Genomic DNA, 18,166 nt, shown 5'->3' on the forward strand with positions numbered 1-18,166 from the left:
ATACAAAATTAGCTCAGAGTGGTGGCACACGCCTGTAGTCCCAGCTACTCGGGAGGCTGAGGTGGGAGGATCACTTGAGCCTGGGAGGTCAAGGCCTGTCTCTTATACACATCTAGATGTGTATAAGAGACAGTTCTGTAGGCTGCCTGTTCGCTCTGATGATAGTTTATTTTGCTGTGCAGAAGCTCTTTGTTCTAATTAGATCCCATTTGTCAATTTTGGCTTTTGTTGCCATTGCTTTTGGTGTTTTAGTCATGAAGTCTTTGCCTATGCCTATGTCCTGAATGGTATTGCATAGATTTTCTTCTAGGGTTTTTATAGTTTTTGGTTTCACTTTACGTCTTTAATCCATCTTGAGTTAATCTTTGGATAAGGTGTAAGGAAGAGGTCCAGTTTCAATTTGCTGCATATAGCTAGCCATTTCTCCCAGCACTATTTATTAAAACTGGAATCCTTTCCCCATTGCTTATTTTTGTCATGTTTGTGGAAGATCAGATGGTTGTAGATATGCAGTCTTATTTCTGAGATCTCTATTCTGTTCCATTGGTCTATGTGTCTGTTTTTTTTTTACCAATACCATGCTGTTTTGGTGATGCTCGCTTTGTAGTATAGTTTGAAGTTGGGTAGTGTGATGCCTCCAGCTTTGTTCTTTAGAAGTCATTCTTAAATAAGAACAAACTAGAGGGTGCACACTACTGAATATCAAGACCTCTTATAAAGCTCATGTAATTAAGACAGTGTGTTATCAATATTATATTAGAAAAATAGAAAAATGGAATGGACTAGAAAACACAGAGACAGACCACAAATGTGACTGATAACAAAGGTGACATTTCAGAGCAGTAGAAATGAAGAGATTTTTCAATAAGTGGGGCTGGGTTTATTGGATGTCCGTAAGTAAAACAAAATAAATATGGATGCCTTTCTCACACCATAAACAACAATCAACCACAGGTAGACTTTTACAACCTAAAGATAAAGGCTAAAATGCAAAAAAAAAAAAAAAAAATAGAGCTTCTATAAATTAAAATAGAGTAGCTTCATAACCTTAGGGTAAGGAACAATTTATTAAGTAGGCACAGGAAACAATAACCATAAAGGAAGAGACTGATAAATTGGATTATATTCAAAGTGAGATCTCCAATTCATCAAAAGAGAGTAAAAGGCAAACCACTAGAGCTGGGAAAAGATAGTTTAAATACATATGACAGGTAAAAGTATTTGTATTAAAAATTTGTTTTTAAAAGAAGACTTCTATAACTCAATAAGATTAAAAATCTAATTTAAAAATAGGCAATAAGCTTGAACAGGCACCGCAAAAGACAAATAAAAGTGGCAAAAAAATTAAAAAGGTACATCATCAGTCACCAGAAAAATGCAAATTGAAGCCATAAGACTCCACTACGCACCCACCAGAATGGCTAAAATTCAAACATTTAACAATCTCAAGTCTTGCCAATGATATAAAGAAACTGAAACACTCATGAAGTGATGATAGGAATATAAGTTGGTAAAGCCACTTAAGAAAACCCTTTGTAGGGATCGAATAAAGCTGAACATATGCACACCCCATTACCCAGCAATCCAGGCTGAGGTGTGTATACCAAACAGAAATACATTCATATGTGTGCCACAAAACACATACAAAAATATTCATAGCAGCGCTATTCATAATATGTCTCACCTAGAAATATCCCAAATGTCCCTCAACAGAAGATGAATAGTTTGTGGAATATCACAAAGTAGAATACTACACAGCAATAAAAATAGTTTACTGCTACACACTGCAACATAGATGAATTTCACAAACAATGTTGTGCATAAGGATCTAGAAAGAAAGAGTACAGGCATATATGTATGATTACATATTTATTTCATTTGTTTCAAAAAAGAGAAAGCTACAGTGTTAGAAATCAGGTTAGTGGTAGCTACTTGGGAGCCTGAAGTGGGAGGATTGCTTGAGCTTAGGAGTTCGTGGCCATCCTGGGCAACATAGCGAGACCTCATCTCTTTAAAAAAGAGAAGGAGAGAGACAGAAAGGAAATCAGCTGGTTGCCAATGGGAAAAAAGAAATATGTACTTACTGGGAGGGCCCATGAGGTAGTTTCTGGAAGAATGGTAATATTCTCCTTCTCGATCTCAGAGAGATAACATGGATGTGTTTACTGTTTGAAAATTTATTGAACAATGATTTGAATACTTTACATATAACATAAATACTTTTCATATAACATAAATATGTTATACTTCAGTAGAATTGTATGTTTGAAAAAGAATAGTGCAAATAAATGCAGATCTGGAGGAAGGATGCAGCATATTGGGTTCTCAAGGTGGCATTGCAGCCCTCTCACGTACAGTGATGCAAAAAGTGACATCATGGCAGGGTTATAACCGCAGGGATGATGAAGGAGCCAGAGGTTGTGTCTGTTACCACTGTGGACTGTCCTGGCCAGAATATGCCTCACTGTCGGACACACAGATCCAACCAACGTAGACATGTGACTAATCAGGACCGAAGTCCCTCCCTGAGACTGAGATAAGGACGCTGGAAGAAAGAAGATTCCTCCTCTGTGAGGTGACTGTTGAAAAGATGTGAGGATAGAAATATTAGTGACCATCTTCTTTTTCTCTTGTGTCATAGAAGGAGGAAGTCAAGAAGACAAGGTGTCACGTAAGAGTGCTGACAATGTCATTTAAGTCCCTGGATCCAGCTAGGCCTGAATTCTCTGATTATGCAGCCAGATAAATTTATTTTTGCTTGAGATACTTGGATTTTGCTTCAGTTCAGTTGGCGTATTTGTATTTTTTTGTTTAGTCTGCATCAGAGAGAAGACTGACTCCCCATCACTATCATCACTATTATATGGCATTCAAGTTCCTTCTCACACTGGCCCCAACTTGTACTTCTAGTTTTATCCGTCGCTGTTCATCTTCATATACCCAATAACATAGTAATCTTAACTACAGAAAACTCCTCCAACCAAGAATTTCTAACAAGCAAAGTTCAACTTATACCTATTTCCAAATACATTTTTGATAATCAATTGGTCATCTTGTTAAGGATAATTAGAAAACATAAGAATCTCGCGCCAGTCTAGGCAACGTGATGAAACCCTGCCTCTACAATAAATACAAAATTAGCTCAGAGTGGTGGCACACGCCTGTAGTCCCAGCTACTCGGGAGGCTGAGGTGGGAGGATCACTTGAGCCTGGGAGGTCAAGGCTGCAGCGAGCCAAGACTGCACACTGCAATCCAGCCTGGGCAACAGAGTGAGACCCTGTCTCGAAAACAACAAAAAAAGACTTCTGGGATTAGAAACAGATATTTTTTAAGTGGGGGAGGGGGTCTTAAGGCAGATGGCAGGCAGGGGAAGTGGTTTTTGCAGAGAAATTTTGAAAGCTAAAGGAAGCCAAAAAATGAAAACCTGGAATTGGCAGCATATGCTTTGGCATGACACTAAATACCCTGTGCACGGGGGTGAGGTATCTGAGGACTTCCTAATCAGTCATGTCAACTAAGTTAAATAAAGTTTATCCCAAGATGTATCTATCTACTTTACCCTTTAGCCACAGGGAGACCCAGGAGTCAGCAGTCAGCCTCTCTGACTGAAAGGCACTAAACGTTTGTATACAGAGCCTGGCATGGAGGAGTGCCCTTGTGCATGAGAATTGTGCACTGACTGTAATAAAGCAAAACCACCTGTAAGCAATTTCACTGTAAGCGGGGGTGACAGCCGGCAAAACAGCAAGAAGTAACTGGAAATTCACTGTGACACACTGCTCTTACCAACATAAGGTGAGTAAAATGTCACTCATAATCTACTTTTGTTTTCTCATTTTACCTTCAGTAAACATGACAAATACTTACTGAACAGTTTTGCCTAAACCTAGATTTCCCCATCCTTGTTTTCATTAAAGTTTTAAGTTCATCAACACGGACTCCTCCTGACAGAGAGGTTTTTAAGGACCTCACTCTCTGTATGGGGAGTATTAAGTATTCTTTGCACATTCTTTGCATTTGATCACCTGAATACTTTTGTTTACATTGAAATGCCCAAGCACATTCTTGCCATCTCTGTCCCCTGGCCCCATTTCTGCAGGCCCCAGACCCCTCATTCCCCCAAGGTTCAATTCATCTACTTAGCCTCTTCAGTGAAATCTCTCAGTGGGAAGTCATCTCTCCCTAACTTTCCATATATAGGCCTTGCTTACCACATTCCATCTCTCCATTTGTTTTCCTTCTTCAGAATTTTAAGTTTCTTGAACACAGGAGCCATATCCGATTAATCATTATCTGGAAACGGGTCCTTGGTAGGAAGACAGATGCACTGTCTGACATGGACCAGCAGGACAAGGAGCGGGGAGGAGCAGCAGAGACCCCACACCAGCTGTGACCTGAGGTATGGAACATCCCACCCCCGCGACCCCAGTAATAGTTGACTAAACCAGAGATTGTTTCCGGGTACATACTCTCTTTCAGTAACCATCTCAAAGCAATCACAATTTCTCAGCCCTATTCTGCAAATGGGAAGAATGCAGATCAGGAGAGTTCCACTACTTTGTCTCCTGTCACATACCCCTGGCTATCGGCAGAAACCAACAGCCAAGCCCTAAACCACCTGCTGTCCTGAAAATGAAAGTGCCTTCCCTTTTAAAAAAAAAAAAAAAAAAAGTCTAAAATGTAATCAATAAATTTATTCTTCGTGAATGCGTCCTTTCTATTTTGACCAGCTGCTGAATCAGTCTTTGTATTAAGATGTATGGTCAGCAAAATAATATAATGGCATCTTCCTGCTTGGTTTGGAATCTAAACACTGTAGTACTTCCACAGAAGTTTAAGGAGAAAATATATGGGACATGTTTTTTAGAGTTATCTTTTCTTCTAGAGAGGTCACACCACAAAATGCAGCCAGCTCAAAAGGTGTTTCTCTTGGATTGGGCAGTGTAGATATACATAATATTTTTCTAACTGAAATTAGTTAATAATTTTTAAATGAATTAAAACTTGGCGACAACAGGGCTTTCTGAGCAGCACATACTTCTCACTTAAACACAGTCTCCACTGTCCCTAATGCAACCCCAACCCTGAGGCCCCCAGGGTCAGGTGCCATTCATCATCACACATGGATGGCTGTTTTGCTTTTAGAGAAAAGGAAATGTTATTTGGCATCCGGGTCTCTCTTGACAACGAGTCAGAGGACCCCATATTCCAAGAAAAATAGATATAAATGTATTTCTTTCTGGGAGTAAAAACTTTCTATTTGTGTAATGTACAAACAAAACATGCTTTTGATTTCCAAAGATTACAACTTGTTACTATTGCGGAAGAAACCTCACTTGTTTCCCTCATTTTCTTTACCTAACTGGTCTTTTGAGTGTTTGAGTTTGCAACTCATTTTCAAAATGCATTTTCTTCCTTCCTTCATTTCACAAATAGTTCTTAAACAATTAGTATGAATCAGAATCTGTGATAGATGCTGAATCTACAACAGGAAATAAGAGAGTCCCTGCTTGTATGGAATGTATAGTCTAGCAGAGGGAGATAGAATATATAAATACATATAATGCAATGTCATGGTGATAAAGCTGTGATCAAAAATAGGGCAACTAAGACAATGAAGAGCAATGAGAAGGGGCAGGGGTTATTATTTTAGCTAGGGTGGTCTGAGATGTCTTTAACTATGAAGAGTTCATATTAGCCCTTACTCTGAAATCAAACAATTGTTTTAATAGCCAGTTACAGTCATGCACCACGAGTCAGTGATGGATCACATATATGAAGGGGGTCCCATGAGATTATAACACCATATTGTTACTGTATCTTTCCCATGTTTAGATATAATTAAGTACAAAATACCACTGTGCTACAATTGCCTACAGTATTCAGTACAGTAACATGCTGCACAGTTTTTAGCCTAGGAGCACTACACCATACAGCCTAGGTGTATAGTAGGCTATACCATCCAGGTTGTGTAAGTACATTCTAGTGTGTTCACACAACAACAAAATCACCTAATGATACATCTCTCCGAATGTATCCTGGTCATTAAGTGAAACATGACTGTATTATCAAGACCCTTCATCTGAAAACTTTGCCATTATCCCTTTTTGCACCTATAAAATTTATTTCTGTTTCCCAAAGCCTGTCTCTTCTAGATCTGATAAAATGCTGTCTCTGAACTAAACTATAATGTACTTACTGTCTTCATCATCTATTTGCTACCAAATCTGACTTACAAAATCCCCTGCATTTTTTCCTAAACTATCTTTTAACATCTGTTATTGCCAATTTTCTATTTATTCCTATCATCTCCCCAATACAAGTGAAATGATCTCAAGGGAAGGGTCTGTGTTTATTCCCCACCTTGTGCTATATAAAAGAGCACAAGGACTATGCGGTCAGAAAAGATCTGAGTTTAAATCTTGGTTCCTCAATGACTTAGGGCAAGTAACTGAACCTCGTTTCCACTCGGTTCCCCACCTATAAAACAAGCATAATACCACCTAACACCTCTTAAAGGACTTTGATTTGCAAAAAGCTTAACAATGCTGATGGTTATTTTGTAAGATCAGCCCACAACCATACGACAGACCCATAATTTTGTAGGCTGAGCAAGTTTTCGTTTAGGCAACCATTTTTTATCAAGCATTTACTATGTGTATTGGTCTTGTGCTGGAGGTGGAGATAAAATTATAAACATAAATTATAAAACAAAAAAAAAGCCAAACAGACCAAAGCCCAATGGAATGGACAAACATTAATGTAAAACTAGAAACTAGGATGACAGTCTTACTATATCATGAATATGAAGTAGATCTTGCCAGGTAAAATCAAGCAAGCAATAAGAATGAGGGCTATAACCATGTGCAGCTTGCATCCACACTCATACCAATCCATGTACCCACATTAGTCCATGAATTCCTACCAATACTAGCCCATCCTTCCTCCCCTACCCACAGTTGTTACTCTGCAACTCAATAACTCAGCAAACATTTACCAAACTCCTACTATGTGCCAAGCACTGTGAGAAACCCCAAGCATGCAGAGAAAAAAATAAAACATGGGCTTGCTCTATGTATCTGGCATAAGCCCTATCAATGCAGCAGCAGTCTCCTTTTTCACTTCTCTTCCTGCTGGTGATTAATGGCCTTTCACCTCCAGGAAACAGAGGCATCTTTGGCTACCACAGATATCTTGCCCATGCTGCCTTCTCCCACTCAGATGTCTGGGCCACTTGCTTTCTACAAGCCTCCTCAAATCTCAATGTGAGAACTATGGAGCAGAATTCTCAGAGACTTGGGAGCCCCTCAAATGCTGGACTAACACAGCAAGTCCTCAGGAACAGAAAATAAAAAGGACCCATTATCCTGAAATACTGATTTCTCAACAGACTCACTCTAAAAATTATTAGAAAACAGGAACTGTGTTGTGACAGTCCCATCTTCTTAAGTGTCTGTGCTTTCTATGCCCCGTACTTCATACAGGGTCCTGCATTCTCCTCATGGTCACACATACTCAAAGCGTATTTTTTAAATTATTCTTTCACAGATGAGAAAACTAACGTTCAGAAACACAATTAACAGGATTTTTAAATGCCTGTTGTGCTCCTTTAAGAACAAATAATAGCAGTTCTCTGTCCGGGCTCCAGGCTAGCCAGGTCTTCATGAGAGCAACACAGGTGCCTGGGGTATTTCCAAGAGAGTGCCACCACCAGTTCCCATCCATGCAGGGGACCTCACCTCAGCTGGCTTTGTAGAATGCATGCTTCCATGTGTGCAAGAAAATAGGCTCTTGGGTCAAGCAGATACTAGTGAATGAGTGAACTCTACCATGGACAGATCTAAAGGTGGCTTTCTCTTTGATAATCTAATCAAATTACTGTGAAATGCCAAGACAGCTAGCCTTTAAGACAATTCATTTGCATAGCCTGAGCTATTAATGAACAAGGATCTATTTTGTTCATATCCAAATATTTACACTTTTTTTGAAGTTACCACAGATAAAAATGGTGGTTCTTTGTACCACCCTATGTTACTAACACCTAAGTAGAAGGAAAAGACAAATTTTCTATAAAAAAAGGTAACCACATAAGGATAATCAAAAGTTCTAACTGGGGTATTTCAGCCAGTTAGAATCTCCTAGCTATCAAATATACACATTCAATGTCACCAGAGGGAAGTGGTGAAGAACACCGCCCTTTGGAATCAGGAGGCCTGCATCTTACTTCTGATGCTACTTCACTTTGTGGATTTATGCAGGTTAATTATTTCTCTAAAGTTTTAAATTTCTTCATTCATGAAATTGAGACCTATCTTACAGAGTGGTGGTAGGGTTCTAATGGGCATTGCTCTGCCTTTTTTCTTAGTGGGAGGGATGGGGGATGAGGAGAGGAGCGGGGAGATTGCTTGCTTTATCTGCTGCCTTAGTAATTGGGGTAATTAACAGTGAACCTCCCATTTTTTGAAATATGTGTATGTGATAGAAAATAAATGGTCTCTTCCAGGCCTCAGAGAGGCAACGGTGAAGTATTTGGTAGGCTTTGTGGTTTGGAACACCTCAAGCAAGTATTCCCAGTTGTTATTTAATGTAACTCATTAGGTTTAATGTCCATTTTAACTGCCTACTTATAAGTATTTTTGCATTTTTTGCAGTTTGAAGTAGTGTGGTCCATGAATGATTATAACTCTTATTACAGGCTTAATGTTTCCAAATTCTGGACGATTATTCTTTTGTCTTGACTACTCCAGAAACATACTCCCCCATAAGAGAAAAGTAATATTGATTCAGCCAATGCTTACTGAACACCTATTGGCAGGTATATTTTGGGGCACTGGATGGATGGATGCAAAGAAAAGTCAAACAGGCTTTTTGGCCTGTAAGGAGCTTACTGTGAAAGCTTGTGAAAAGTCAAACAGGCATTTTGGCCTGTAAAGAGCTTACTGTGATGTGTGACTGAGTGTTAACTTGATTGCATTGAGGGATACAGAGTATTGATCCTGGGTGTGTCTGTGTGGGTGTTGCCCAAAAGAGATTAAATATGTGAGTCAGTGGGCTGGGGAAGGCAGATCCACCCTTAATCTGGTGGGCACAATCTAATTAGCTTCCAGCAAATATAAAGCAGGCAGATAAACATGAAAAGGAGAGAGGAGACAAGTCTCCCAGTCTACATCTTTCTCCCATGCTGGATCCTTCTTGCCCTCAAACATCTGACTCCAAGTTCTGCAGTTTTGGGACCTGGACTGGCTCTCCTTGCTCCTCAGCTTACAGACTGCCTATTGTGGGACCTTGTGATTGTGTAAGTTAATACTTAATAAACTCCCTAAGATATATATGTCTTATTAGTTATATCCCTCTAAGAGAACCCTAATACAGATTTTGGTACCAGGAGTGGTTCTAGAGGAACAGAATATTAAGAATGGAGTTATTTCGTTGGTTTTGGGTTTCTGGAGTTGGCTGCTTAATATGATTAGACCCAAAAATGCTAAGGACTCTACTTCTAATGATATAGAAAATACTGATAGTCCTTGGCAGAAATTGTTTAGAGAGTTATGCAAAATAAATGCATTTGACACTCCTGACTCACTGCTTGTGAGAGGCAAGGAGTTTAGTGACTCTGTACATAGTACATTTGACCATATGTGGAGAACCAAGGAACACAATGAAGCTGGTTGGTTGCTCCTAAGTTCAATGGACAAAGTGATGAAAGAAAATGATTAACTCATGGTTTCTGTCTTCCGGCTTCAGAAGCAGATACTGAGCTTCAAATCTGCTAAGATTACCCTAAGTGAGAGTCTTATCTCCTGTAGAGAACGAGCCAAAATTTTGGAAAAACAGACACAAGCTCTTAAAGGCAGCCCACTGTGAGTGAGCTGGAAATGCCTGATCTCCCTTGGCTTAATGTAGAGGAAGAAATCCAAAGGCTTAGGGAGATTGGGGTGGTGGAGTGGATTAGTCCCTTTAGACCTACTCATCCCAGCTGGGAGGGTCCAGAAGACATACTCTTGACTGCCTTGCAAAATAGACTTGGGAGGGCAGCATTTGCATCTTTGAAGAGCCCTGTAATTGTTCTTCTCTGTATGTCAGATCTAATGGTGGGAACCACAGTCACTCAACTACAAAATTTAAATACAATTGGAATAATTGGATCCAGAGGTGGCAGGGGCCAGGTGGCAGGGGCCAAGTGGCAGCACTCAATCATCAAAGGCAAGGTGAGCATAGCTACCATAATGGACAGCAGAGGCAAAGTGCCAATCAGAATAGTCTGACTCATGTAGAGCTCTGGCATTGGCTAATCGTGGTGTTCCTAGAAGTGAAATTGATAAGAAGCCTCCTGCATCCATACTTCAATTATACAAACAGAAAACTTCTAGGTTGAGTGGACAAAAGACTAATTTGAATTATAAAAACAGAGAATCATGGCTCCTCAATCAATTTCCAGACTTGAGCCAGTTTATAGACCCAGAACCCTTTGGATAAAGGGGTGGCTGGGTCCCCTTGAGGAAGGACCCCACTACATTACCGAAAATTTATGAAGTGGATCTTTGTCTCATCCTTCCCCAAGGAGACCTCTGGCCTTTTACCAGGGTAACTGTGCACTGGGAAAAGGAAAATGATCAGACATTTCAGGGACTACTGGACACTGGCTCTGAGCGTACATTGATACCAGGAAACCCAAAACATCATTGTAGTCCTCCAGTTAAGCCAGGGGGTTATGGAGGTCAGATAATTAATGGAGTTTTAGCTCAGGTAAAACTTATAGTAGGTCCCTGGACTTAACCTGTGGTCATTGACCCAGTGCCAGAAAGCATAATTGGCATAGGCACACTTAGCAGCTGGCAGAACCCCCACATTGGCTCTCTGACTAGTAGGGTGAGGGCTATTATGGGGCAAAAGCCCAAATAGAAGCCATTAGAGATGCCTCTACCTAGAAAAATAGTAAATCAAAAACAATATCACATGCCTAGAGGGACTGCAGAGATTAGTGCCACCATCAAGGACTTGAAAGACGCAGGGATGGTGATTCCCACCACGTTCCCATTTAACTCTCCCATTTGGCCTGTGCAGAAGACAGATGGATCTTGGAGAATGGCAGTAGATTATCGTAAGCTTAACCAAGTGGTGACTCCAATTGCAGCTACTGCACCAGATGTGGTTTCATTGCTTGAGCAAATTAACACATCTCCTGGTACTTGGTATATAGCCATGGACTTGGCAAATGCCTTTTTCTCCATTCCTGTCCATAAGGCCCACTGGAAGCAATTTGCCTTCAGCTGGCAAGGCCAGCAATATACCTTTACTGTCCTACCTCAGGGGTATATCAACTCTCTGGCTTTGTGTCATAATCTTATTCAGAGAGACCTTGATCGCTTTTCACTTCTGCAAGATATCACTCTGGTCCATTACACTGATGTAATGCTGATTGGATTCAGAGAACAAGAAGTAGCAAACACACTAGACTTACTGGTGGGACATGTGCAAGCCAGAGGTTAAGAAATAAATCCAACTAAAATTCAGGGACCCCTTACCCCAGTAAAATTTCTAGGGGTCCAGTGGTGTGGGGCCTGTTGAGATACTCCTAAGGTGAAGGATAAGTTGCTGCATTTGGCCCCTCCTACAACCAAGAAAGAGGCACAATGCTTAGTGGGCCTATTTGGATTTTGGAGGCACCACATTCCTTATTTGGGTGTGTTACTCTGGTCCATTTATTGAGTGACTCGAAAAGCTGCCAGTTTTGAGTGGGGTCCAGAACAGGAGAAGGCTCTGCAACAGGTCCAGGCTGCCGTGCAAGCTGCTCTCCCACTTGGGCTATATGACCCAGCAGATCCAGTGGTGGTTGAGATGTCAGTGGCAGATAGGGATGCTGTCTGGAGCCTTTGGCAGGCCCCCATAGGTGAATCACAGTGGAGCCCTCTAGGACTTTGTAGCAAGACCCTGCCATCTTCTGCAGATAACTACTCTCCTTTTGAGATACAGCTCTTGGTCTGTTACTGGGCTTTGTTGGAAACTGAACGTTTAACTGTTGGTCATCAAGTCACCACGCAACCTGAACTTCCTATTATGAACTGGGTGCTTTCTGACCAATCTAGCCATTGGTGGGTTGTGCACAGCAGCATTCCATCATCAAACAGAAGTAGTATATACTTGATCTGGCTCAAGCAGGTACTGAAGGCACAAGTAAGTTACACAAGGAAGTGGCTCAAATGCCCATGGTCTCCACTCCTGCCACCCTGCCTTCTCTCCCCCAGCCTGCACCCATGGCCTAATGGGGAGTTCCCTATGATCAGTTGACAGAGGAGGAGAAGACTAGGGCCTATTCACAGATGGTTCTGCATGGTATGCAGGCACCACCAGAAAGTGCACAGCTGTAGCACTACAGCCCCTTTCTAGGACATCCCTGAAGGACAGAGGTGAAGGGAAATCTTCCCAGTGGGCAGAACTTCGAGCAGTGCAGCTGGTTGTGCACTTTGCATGGAAGGAGAAATGGCCCAATATGTGATTATATACCAATTCATGGGCTGTAGTCAATGGCTTGGCTAGATGGTCAGGGACTTGGAAGAAGCATGATTGGAAAATTGCTGACAAAGAAATTTCGGAAAGAGGTATGTGGATGGACCTTTCTGAGTGGTCAAAAACGGTGAAGCTATTTGTATCCCATGTAAGTGCTCACCAACGGGTGACCTCAGCGGAGGAGGAGTTTAATAATCAGATGAATAGGATGATCTGTTCTGTGGACTCACTCAGCGTCTTTCCCCAGCCACCCCTGTCATCACCCAATAGTCCCATGAACAAAGTGGCCATGGTGGCAGGGATGGAGGTTACGCACGGGCTCAGCAACATGGACTTCCACTCACCAAGGCTGACCTGGCTATCACTGCTGAGGGCCCAAACTGCCAGCAGCAGAGACCAGCACTGAGCCCCCAATATGGCACTATTCCTCAGGGTGATCAGCCAGCTACCTGGTGGCAGGTTGATTATACTGGACCTCTTCCATCATGGAAAGGGCAGAGGTTTGTCCTCACTGGAATAGACATTTACTCCAGATATGGGTTTGCCTATCCTGCATGCAATGCTTCTGCCAAGACTACCATCTGTGGACTCACGGAATGCCTTATCCACCATCATGGTATTCCATGCAGCATTGCCTCTGACCAAGGCACTCACTTCATGGCTAAAGAAGTGAGGCAGTGGGCTCATGCTCACGGAATTTACTGGTCTTACCATGTTCCCCATCTTCCTGAAGCAGTTGGATTGACAGAATGGTGGAATGGCCTTTTGAAGTCACAATTACAATGCCAGCTAGGTGACAATACTTTGCAGGACTGGGGCAAATTTCTCCAGAGGGCCATGTATGCTCTGAATCAGCATCCAATATATGGTACTGTTTCTTCTATAGCCAGGATTCACAGGTCCAAGAATTAAGGGGCGGTGGAAGAGGCACCACTCACCATCACCCCTACTGAATTAGCAAAATTTTTGCTTCCTGTTCCCTCGACATTACATTCTGCTGGCCTAGAGGTCTTAGTTCCAGAGGGAGGAATGCTGTCACCAGGAAACACAACAATGATTTCATTAAACTGGAAGTTAAGATTGCCACCTGGACAGTTTGGGATCCTCCTACCTTTAAGTCAACAGGCTAAGAAGGGAGTTACAGTGTTGGCTAGGGTGATTGACCCAGACTATCAAGATGAAATCAGTCTACTACTCCACAGCAGAGGTAAGGAAGACTACATATGGAACACAGGAGACCGATTAGGGCATCTCTCAGCATTACCATGCCCTGTGATTAAGGTCAACGGGAAACTACAACAGCCCAATCCAGGCAGGACTACAAATGGTCCAGACCCTTCAGGAATGAAGGTTTGGGTCACTCCACTAGGGAAAAAAATCACGATCTGCTGAGGTGCTTGCTGTAGGCAAAAGGAATACTGAATGGGTAGAAGGTAGTCATCAATACCAGCTACGACCATGTGACCAGTTGCAGAAACAGAGACTGTAATTGTCATGAGTATTTCCTCCTTCTTTTGTTAAAAACATGTTTGTGTACGTATACACTTGTGCTAAGAAAATATCTTCATTTTATTTCCTTTTCCTTTATCATGTGACATAAGATTTATTGACTTCATATCAGCCTTAAGTATTGTTAACTTTATGCAATAGTATTTGTGTTGGGGATTGGTGCATTTCTGGTTGTACGAAGGATAGTTGTATTTTGTTATGCACAATTATGACCTCACTATTGTCTTTATTTGAAGATTATGTATGATCTCAGGAGATGTATATGGGTTCAAGTTGACAAGGGGTAGGCTTTTTGATGGTTAATACTGAGTGTTATCTTGATTGCATTGAGGGATACAGAGTATTGATCCTGGGTGTGTCTGTGTGGGCATTGCCCAAAAGAGATTAAACATTTGAGTCAGTGGGCTGCAGAAGGCAGATCCACCCTTAATCTGGTGGGCGTAATCTAATCAGCTTCTGGCGAATATAAAGCAGGCAGAAAAACACAAAAAGGAGAGTCGAGCCTAGCCTCCCAGCCTACATCTTTCTCCCATGCTGAATGCTTCCTGCCCTCAAACATCCGACTCCAATGTCTTCAGTTTTGGGACTTGGACTGGCTCTCCTTGCTCCTCAGTTTACAGACAGCCTATTGTGGGACCTTGTGACCATGTAAGTTAATACTTAATAAACTCCCCTTTATAGATATATATGAGATATATACATATATATGCCATATATCTCATATATATCTCATATATAGCATATATGTATGTATCTCATATATAGCATATATGTATATATATGTACATATGTATGACATATGTACATATATATACACACACTATTAGTTCTGTCCCTCTAAGACAGCCCTAATACATTACCCTCTAGTTTTCACTGTCACCAACCAACAGAGTCAGCATCATCCAGGGACTTGTCAGATATGTACATTCTCGGGCCCCACTCCAGACAGAAAGAATCAGAGACTCTGGGGATGACCCCCAGGTGTTTCTGTGTTTGAACAAGCCCTCTTCAAGTATCATTCTCATGTCAAAGCAACAAATATGTCATTAGCTTATTGAGTTAAATCTAAAAGTACCTTTTGCCCTTCAGGGAAACAGAGGCCCAGAGGTCACAGGAGAAGTTGGTGGAATAACTGCAACCAGAACTCAGGTCTCCCGTCCACAATGGCCAATGACCTTTCTACTTCTTTTCTGATGCTTTAATCCCTAAATCTGATAGGAAGTCCCAAGCATTACCAGCCCAAAGTGCAAACACCGGTTTTCAAAGAGCAGAAAAAGAAAGAACCTACTCTCTTTGAAAATAAGGACCACCAGGAAAAACTAATATCTGATCAAAATCATTCTGTAAACAAGCAGTCCCAAGCCTTTAATACATTTCCAAGTTATATTTACAAGTTATATTTTATAAAAATTTGTGGGGGAGGGGTGCTGGGTAGAAATAAATGACTAGAATAATATTTGGAAGAATATACAGTTAAAAATATGTTAATAGTGGCTCCCCCTCCATAGCAGATTATGGATAACCTTTATTTTTTTCTTTGTATTTTCCTGAATTGTTTTCAATAGCTAAATATTACTTTTGGAATCAGGGGAAAAGTTAAAATTGTTTTTTGAAATATTATATCCATATCACTCAACACGAAAGTTTATTTTGTAATTCTATTTCTTTCCATACAGCAAGATAGTGTGTGTATAGTAATTATTTATATCATGCCATATGTTACAATGAAGATGAAATTTGGTAAATATATTCCTTCCAGCTGGTACTGAAAATGAAGAGGTTAAATGCATTCCTAGGTTCAGAACACTATGAATTAAGCTAACTGCGAAGCTAAAGGAAAAATTAATCCCAGTATTGAGATCTCTGAGAGCAACCTTTTGAAAAACGTTTATGTGACACACAGCTCCTTATTCCCGTCCCCCTGATATTTAACCCCTGGCACAAAACAGAATGTTCAGCAATTCCTGGCAAAGTCTTAGGAGTTGGGGATAAAATGCATGGGAGAAGATGAGAGACATAAGAAATGGAATGATCCTACTTTCACATAAAATGATGTCCCTGTAGACAATGAGACATCCAAAATTACTGGCAAATTTCATTGTCCACAATAACCTTAAATTTATTTTTCTTTCTCAAGAAAGGTCTATTCACTTCAAAAACATCTATGTTGGAGATCTTATTCTGCAAATCTAAAATAAATAAATAATTAAAATGGACTCATTTAAATAAACATTTCTGCCACAAAAGCATTGTCGTAATTTTCACTTGATAAGATGAATTTATTGCTTCAAAGAAAATCTAGTCTTGTTTTACTGAAACTCTCAGCAATATAAATTCACTGAATGTTAACTGAAATTCCTTAAAGAAAATCATAAGTAAAGTTAAGATCTGCCAGAATAAATATATAAAAGGAAACACCGGTGACCTCTCTCCTTCATCACAATACCTCCCAACAGCTGACTTTTCTAGAACTCGCAGACTCTTTCAGAAAAGGCCGAGTTATTGGGAATAGATTCTCTCTACATATACATAGTTTATGGTGCCTGAGATCATATTTACAGGACAATTTAGCTTAACAGTGGTACAGGATCAAAGAACTCAGAATCTATCATCTTGGCTTTCTCTAATTTAGCATGCAAGATTTGGCTTACAAAGATTTCTCTCTCAAGAGTCTCACCAAATGTCCCTCAGCCCTCTACTTTCCTTTACAGAGTAGTCCCACCCATTGAAAAAGTAATAAATTAATAAAGAATATTCACCTTACAGAAAGTTTCCCACCAACGTCCCAGTTCCCACTCCATGTAATTACCTATTTGCCTATGAAAATTGATCTATAAAAGCCGTGTTGTCAACACATTAAACCTAACAGTTCCCTTTCAGTCTTACACTTTTTGATGACCATACACACACAAACTTGTAGCTCATTCTCTAACTCCATTTTGATACTTACAAGCCCAGTTCTTCCATCTCTCACTTTCTCTGGAGAGAAAAGGGTCCAGTGGTAGGTTTTACCTAATCTCGATTATTTTTGCAGTTTTTCTTTGGTTAAAGGTATTGATCAGAACTCACCTCCCAAGCATTGATAATTCCAAGCCGAAGAGACCCCAAATATCTTCAGTTTGTAACATAGAAATGCCACTGGTCTCAACGACAGAGAAGGAAAATACTACGCCGTCAAATTAAGAAGAAAAAAAAAAATAAAGAAATACAGCAGCTTTCATTCTGAACAAAATTAAATTTTCTGGGTCACTTTCCCTGTCTCACTGGGCCACTTTTTTACGCAGCCTGCCGGTGACTGTAAACACGGTCTCTTCACTCCTCACGCAACCAGTTCAGTTGTCATCCTCTCCAAGCGAATAGCCACGGCGTCCTTTGCTAGCGCAGTTCCCAAACAACAAACCTCCCCACCCGCCCCTGCCCTCCACACCTCACCGCGGAGACTCGCTTTCTTTTCTTCCAAACCACAAATGGGCGAGCTTGCTCAGAGAAAAAGTTAATGAATGCCTGATTTAGAGGCAAAGCTGCCCTACCTGCGATCACAACATCGGAAGACTGGAAGTATCTAAAAGCGCCATCCTCTGCGCTCTCGTCCCCGTCGGTGTGCGCTTCACACGCAGAAACCCAGGAACATGATTTATATGCAGACCTGCACCCATCCCACACAAGTCCACACGCCAGCTTGCCTAACCACTTATGTAAGCTCGTGCTTCCACAGTCCCAAACTGCAGACACACACACACGGGCACCTGTCACGCATCTGAAATGGACAAGCACCCACACCCAGGAGATGAAATCAACACATATTAATGGGGTGGGGAGGGAGGATACTGTTTTAAACCATGTTTTCCCCCATTTGTTTCTTGCCCATTTTTTGTCACAACTACAATTACCTTAGCAACCAAAGAATTGCCTTGACTCTCCCTCCGGCTCCTGAATTTCTCCTAAAGCCAACCTTGCGCCAGGTTCATGATAAAGCTGGAGAAGCCCAGGAAACCGGGGACCGGCAGCCTCTTGGGGGCGGAGGGGAAGTCTAGTCCGTCTCCGCGCCGCTCCCCACAGCCTCGCCTCCTCTTTCCGAGTTTCCGTGGTGGCGAGCGCAGGGGCTCAGCGAGAGGAAAGCGAAGCCCCGGGCCCGCGAGGACGCGCGGC

The 18,166-nt window shown here is 41.3% G+C and overlaps 1 protein-coding gene across 12 annotated transcripts in view; it reads right to left on the bottom strand.

Moving 5' to 3' along the window:
• RGS6 (regulator of G-protein signaling 6) overlaps positions 1–18,166 on the bottom strand; it is a 676,386-nt gene that overhangs the window by 657,707 nt on the left and 513 nt on the right. For 9 of the 12 annotated variants that reach the window (XR_001006387.1, XM_011983130.1, XM_011983127.1 and 6 more), the window contains exon 1: positions 17,548–17,812. The exons of 1 other annotated variant lie outside the window; for it this stretch is intronic. The gene's annotated coding sequence lies outside the window, so the exon portion shown is untranslated. Of the gene's footprint in view, positions 1–17,547; positions 17,813–17,907 lie in introns of those variants that run through there. 2 more of the 12 variants (XM_011983124.1, XM_011983121.1) reach the window with 1 other exon arrangement.

The sequence above is a fragment of the Mandrillus leucophaeus genome, unplaced genomic scaffold, assembly GCF_000951045.1.
Source record: "Mandrillus leucophaeus isolate KB7577 unplaced genomic scaffold, Mleu.le_1.0 Scaffold246, whole genome shotgun sequence".
Taxonomy (NCBI): Eukaryota; Metazoa; Chordata; class Mammalia; order Primates; family Cercopithecidae; genus Mandrillus; species Mandrillus leucophaeus.